At 40.5% G+C, this 5,618-nt stretch overlaps 1 long non-coding RNA gene across 1 annotated transcript; it reads right to left on the bottom strand.

Annotated features, from left to right (window-relative positions):
- Window positions 1-2,019: 2,019 nt before the first annotated feature.
- LOC121689953 lies at window positions 2,020-5,046 on the bottom strand. The gene is made up of 3 exons (XR_006024939.1): window positions 4,794-5,046; window positions 2,174-2,230; window positions 2,020-2,084 (listed from the first exon to the last, which is right to left on the bottom strand). It is a non-coding gene; the product is annotated as an uncharacterized LOC121689953 (long non-coding RNA).
- Window positions 5,047-5,618: the final 572 nt, after the last annotated feature.

Raw genomic sequence — 5,618 nt, forward strand, 5'->3', positions numbered from 1 at the left:
TGCATTTGTAGTTGATTGTGTTGCTCCGGCTGTAGATGATTGTGATGTTGCAACTATAGTTGATTGTGTTGTTCCGGCTGTGGTTGATTGTGTTTCCCCAATTGTAGTGGTTTGTGTTGCTTCACTTGTAGTTGATTGAGGGGTTTCATTTGTGGTTGATTGTGCTGCTGCAGCTGTAGTTGGTTGTGCTGTTGCAGCTGTAGATGATTGTAATGTTCCAACTGTAGTCGATTGTGTTGCCTCAGCTGTAGTTGATTGTGTTTCCCCAAATGTAGTGGTTTGTGTTGCTTCACTTGTAGTTGATTGTGCTGCTGTATTTGTAGTTGATTGTGTTGCTCCGGCTGTAGATGATTGTGATGTTGCAACTGAAGTTGATTGTGTTGTTCCGGCTGTGGTTGATTGTGTTTCCCCAATTGTAGTGGTTTGTGTTGTTTCACTTGTTTGTGCTGCTGCATTTGTGTGTGTGTTGGCTGTGGTTGATTGTGCTGCTGCATTTGTAGTTGATTGTGTTGCTCCGGCTGTAGATGATTGTGATGCTCCAACTGTAGTCGATTGTATTACTCCGGCTGTGGTTGATTGTGTTTCCCCAATTGTAGTGGTTTGTGTTGCTTCACTTTTTGATTGAGGGGTTTCATTTGTGGTTGATTGTGCTGTTCCAGCTGTAGATGATTGTGATGCTCCAACTGTAGTCGATTGTATTACTCCGGCTGTGGTTGATTGTGTTTCCCCAATTGTAGTGGTTTGTGTTGCTTCACTTGTAGCTGATTGTGTTGCTCCGTCTGTAGATGATTGTGATGCTCCAACTGTAGTCGTCTGTGTTGCTCCGGCTGTAGATGATTGTAATGCTCCAACTGTAGCTGATTGTGTTGCTCCGGCTGTAGACGATTGTGATGCTCCAACTGTAGTCGATTGTGTTGCCTCAGCTGTAGTTGATTGTGTTTCCCCAATTGTAGTGGTTTGTGTTGCTTCACTTGTAGCTGATTGTGTTGCTCCGGCTGTGGTTGATTGTGATGTTCCAACTGAAGTTGATTGTGTTGTTCCGGATGTGGTTGATTGTGTTTCCCCAATTGTAGTGGTTTGTGTTGCTTCACTTGTAGTTGATTGTGCTGCTGTATTTGTAGTTGATTGTGTTGCTCCGGCTGTAGATGATTGTGATGCTCCAACTGTAGTCGACTGTGTTGCACCGGTTGTAGATGATTGTGATGCTCCAACTGTAGCTGATTGTGTTGTTCCGGATGTGGTTGATTGTGTTTCCCCAATTGTAGTGGTTTGTGTTGCTTCACTTGTAGTCGATTGTGTGGCTCCGGCTGTAGTCGATTGTGATGCTCCAACTGTAGTCGACTGTGTTGCACCGGTTGTAGATGATTGTGATGCTCCAACTGTAGCTGATTGTGTTGTTCCGGATGTGGTTGATTGTGTTTCCCCAATTGTAGTGGTTTGTGTTGCTTCACTTGTAGCTGATTGTGTTGCTCCGGTTGTATATGATTGTGATGCTCCAACTGTAGCTGATTGTGTTGTTCCGGCTGTGGTTGATTGTGTTTCCCCAATTGAAGTGGTTTGTGTTGCTTCACTTGTTGATTGAGGGATTTCATTTGTGGTTGATTGTGCTGCTGCATTTGTAGTTGGTTGTGCTGTTCCAGCTGTAGACGATTGTGATGCTCCAACTGTAGTCGATTGTATTGCTCCGGTTGTAGATGATTGTGATGTTCCAACTGTAGTTGATTGTGTTGCTCCGTCTGTAGATGATTGTGATGCTCCAACTGTAGTCGATTGTATTGCTCCGGCTGTGGTTGATTGTGTTTCCCCAATTGTAGTGGTTTGTGTTGCTTCACTTGTAGTTGATTGTGCTGCTGCATTTGTAGTTGATTGTGTTGCTCCGGCTGTAGATGATTGTGATGTTGCAACTATAGTTGATTGTGTTTCCCCAATTGAAGTGGTTTGTGTTGCTTCACTTGTAGTTGATTGATGGGTTTCATTTGTGGTTGATTGTGTTGCTGCTTTTGTGGTTGATTGTGTCACTTCATTTGTTGTTAGTCTTGTTGTTCCTAGAGTATTTGACTGTGTAGCTCCAATTGCAGCGAATGCTGCGGATGAGAAAAGTTAATTAGATAAATAAAAGTAATTGTATTCACCTGCAAAAATAAATGATCCTATTATATCTGATACTACTCACCAAGAATCACAATGACCATAGCAGTGATTTTCCCCCACATTTCCTTAGTTGAAGGATCTGTGACAGAGTGGGTCATATGTTTGCACACACACACACACACACAGACACAGACACACACACACACACATTAAATTAGTTATATTTGGTGTATTTTTAAGTACTTGGAAGAGATCCTTTAGTACATTTGTATTATGTAGATCTAGTGTCTGTGTGGCAATTGCATGGTGCATTTGTGTCAATTGCATGGTGATGTGACCCATCTAACAGAAAGCACATCTACCTAAAGGTACAAATAAAGTAAGACCACACATTTTCAGGAAGCAAAATAATTTGCTAGCATTAATTCTAAGGCGTCTTATTGTTTAACAAAGTAATTCAAGTCCCTAGTGCTAAGCGTTTAATGATAATTCTTATTATTATAGCATATTGCATACTGTATCATAATAAGGAGCCCGGGATATATATTTTTCCCACGAAATTGTGCACTCTTGTGTATTTGTACATAATTGTAAAGTGAAAACATGAATGCACAGTCTAGCAAAATGGCCACGCAATTTTGTAAAACACACAATTTATACGAGCACACCAATTAGTAAAATGAGTGCTCATCCTCTCAATTTATATAATAAAATCTTGCAATGACACCTCCCAGGGTTCAATCACCATTTACCATATGTCTGGGAGAGCTTAGTGAGTTGAGGATCCTCTCAACTTTGATCAATTCACATAAACAGCAGGTTATTTAATTCCACCCCTGAATGTTTTGAAACTTCCATTTAAAAGAGATCATGATTAGTTGTGAAGCTTCTACAACTGGATCTACAAGTTATTCTCTGTTGTGAAGGCCAAACAAGGACACACATACAAATAATCTGCTAATTGTGATTTTACATAATTTAATTTATGAAAACAAGGCTGCCATGTGAAGATGGAACCACCTAGTTGCTCATCAATAGCTAGCGAAATACACTACAAACTGACACAGTCACATATAAAAAAATAAACTGTTTGATGACACGTTTGTATGGACAGGACGTAATTTCATTTGACTTACAATAAAACATTTACAACAATGGATGATTGAGGTTGTTGTTTGTGGTGTTATTGCAAGCTGCTGAATTCCCTTGCTACTGAGATCTCTTGTAAGTGATTCTGCATGTGAATTTCGAAACATTACAACATGAATTAAAGGTGCGATTTGTTAACCTGACCCTAGCCAGATGAATTTCGTTCCGCTTAGCTCCGCCTAGCTTCACTCACATCCATCTGGGACCTCTTCCATTGAGAGTGATTTCTGCAACCGACTTTATGGTTCAGCCAATCAGGACGCAGGGCGGGGAGTTTCATAGATGTGACATAGCGTAGAAGCGACTGTGACACTGTTATTAGCGTCACGGGTTGGCTTCGATGTGAGTGGTTGAAGTAGCACGTCAATAGATGACGGACAAGTGGCTTATTCAATCATATGCAAGCATTTTTTGATTAGGCCCAGCCTTCTGAAGCAACACTTCAATGGATCGGTTCCAGATGGATGAGTGGAGCTAGGCGGAGCGAAATTCATCTGGCTAGGGTCAGGTTAGCGATTTGTAGGATTGTTACAGAACGTTCTGTAGGCCAAAATCAAAACACTGGTGAACGTTCTCAAGACTACCAGACGTGAGCCTCTTCTGGGTTGCCAGATGTAATGAAGACTTAGCTAACGTTAGTTGACCTGCAGCTGCTTTAACGTTTCTCCAATCATGACCCAGCTACACATTAAGGAAACAACGAAAACAAAAAATACCTCTCTAACCAACGTAACATATTTAGCTGAAGTCAGCGATGCAGATGAAGTTTAGCCTAGACTACCTGTTGTGGAGAAATATGGCCAGCTCTGCGTCAGACTTGATATTCTTCGTTTGACGAAGACGTCACCATATCAGGAAGCTCCTCCGATGTCCACTTAATTTGTTTCTTGTTTTAATTTTGTAAATTTGCCTGCCTCTCGTAGGCGTTCATGACTACAACTGACAGCTGTTGACAGTTGGCCTTTGCTAATTTGGCAACCCAAATAGGAGGACGTGCTAGCCCATTATTAATACGCTATTCTAGAATGAATCGTTCAAAACATAAACGAAAATTCCAAGAGATTCCGCCCCGTAACTCATTTTTTTCATGGGTTTTACGGGGTTTTACGGGTTAGAGTAATGTTGTCAAATAAGCCATTACGTCAATTCATCGTGTTTCCTTACTCTCTGACAACATATGGTGATCATTTTCTGAATGGTTACAGTTTATTTTCCATTATTTCCTACATATTGGACCTTTAATACAAAGCTTTACAATTGTATGTAGATTTCAGGTAGATGTCCTCTCATCTACATATAAACACTCACTGACTTAAGTGCTACAATTAGCACTAAAAGGCTTTATGACCCTTACTTCATTACATTAGCAGACCTGAAGTTACAGTAAGACTGGCACAGATAGTTATACTGACATTTAAACATTCTGGTTTTTTTTTATTATAAGGGTCAACATGGCTATTCTATTTAATCACCAGAATGAAAAAAATATGCTACATTTAAAATGAATGATCAATTGCGTATGTTGAAAAGTCAAGAAAGTCTGACACACTCACATGATCCTAGTATGCAGATGGCCGATCCCAATTGTAGTTAGCCCAATTTCAGTTAAGTCCTCAGGGAACTCTGTCAGTTGAATCGTGGTGATTCTACTGATGGTGAACCTGTGAAATGATTCTCTGTTTGTCTGTGTGATATAGATTTATATATATATAGGTGGGGTGACTTGATGGGAAACCAGTATTTAGTCATGCCTCGCACAAAAAACCCACACCCAGAATCCACGTTCTCCCTGACGTACACACACAGATTCACCTTTCACCACACCCCATGGTGACTCAGAATATTCTCCTTCTTTTGTAATATGTTTGCACAAACATTGTGTGAGTTGGTAGTTTAGTTACCATAGCAGTGTTATCGTTCAATTTACCTTCACAGCCTCACCTGTTTGTGCCATTATTTGGTCAGTAAGGGAGTTTAGTATTTTGCCGTGCATTGCGGTGTTCAACCTGTTATAATTCATTTTCCTAATGGTAGTGTTCCAATCCCATGTGCAGTCTCCAAATGTTGAGAGGATTGCATTTTCCAGTTCAAAGTGGGGCTTTCTATAATTGTAACAACTATAATATGTCTTTACCACAAATGTGTATTTCCAAAGAAATCCTATATATTTCACAGTAGGCCTGTAACACAGAGCTGATGTGACAAAAAGCTTCAGTTTTGTCCCCCAAGTCCAACAGATATTTCTCAATTTCAATGGATTGCAACTTTGCAACATGCATTTTAGATAGTTCTAGGCCCAGTTCCCCGAAAGCATCTTAAGCCTAAGAGCGTCGTAAAGTCCCTCAAGACAAGCCTTAAGATTTGCCGACTGTTTCCCG

The sequence above is a fragment of the Alosa sapidissima genome, chromosome 18, assembly GCF_018492685.1.
Source record: "Alosa sapidissima isolate fAloSap1 chromosome 18, fAloSap1.pri, whole genome shotgun sequence".
NCBI lineage: Eukaryota > Metazoa > Chordata > Actinopteri > Clupeiformes > Clupeidae > Alosa > Alosa sapidissima.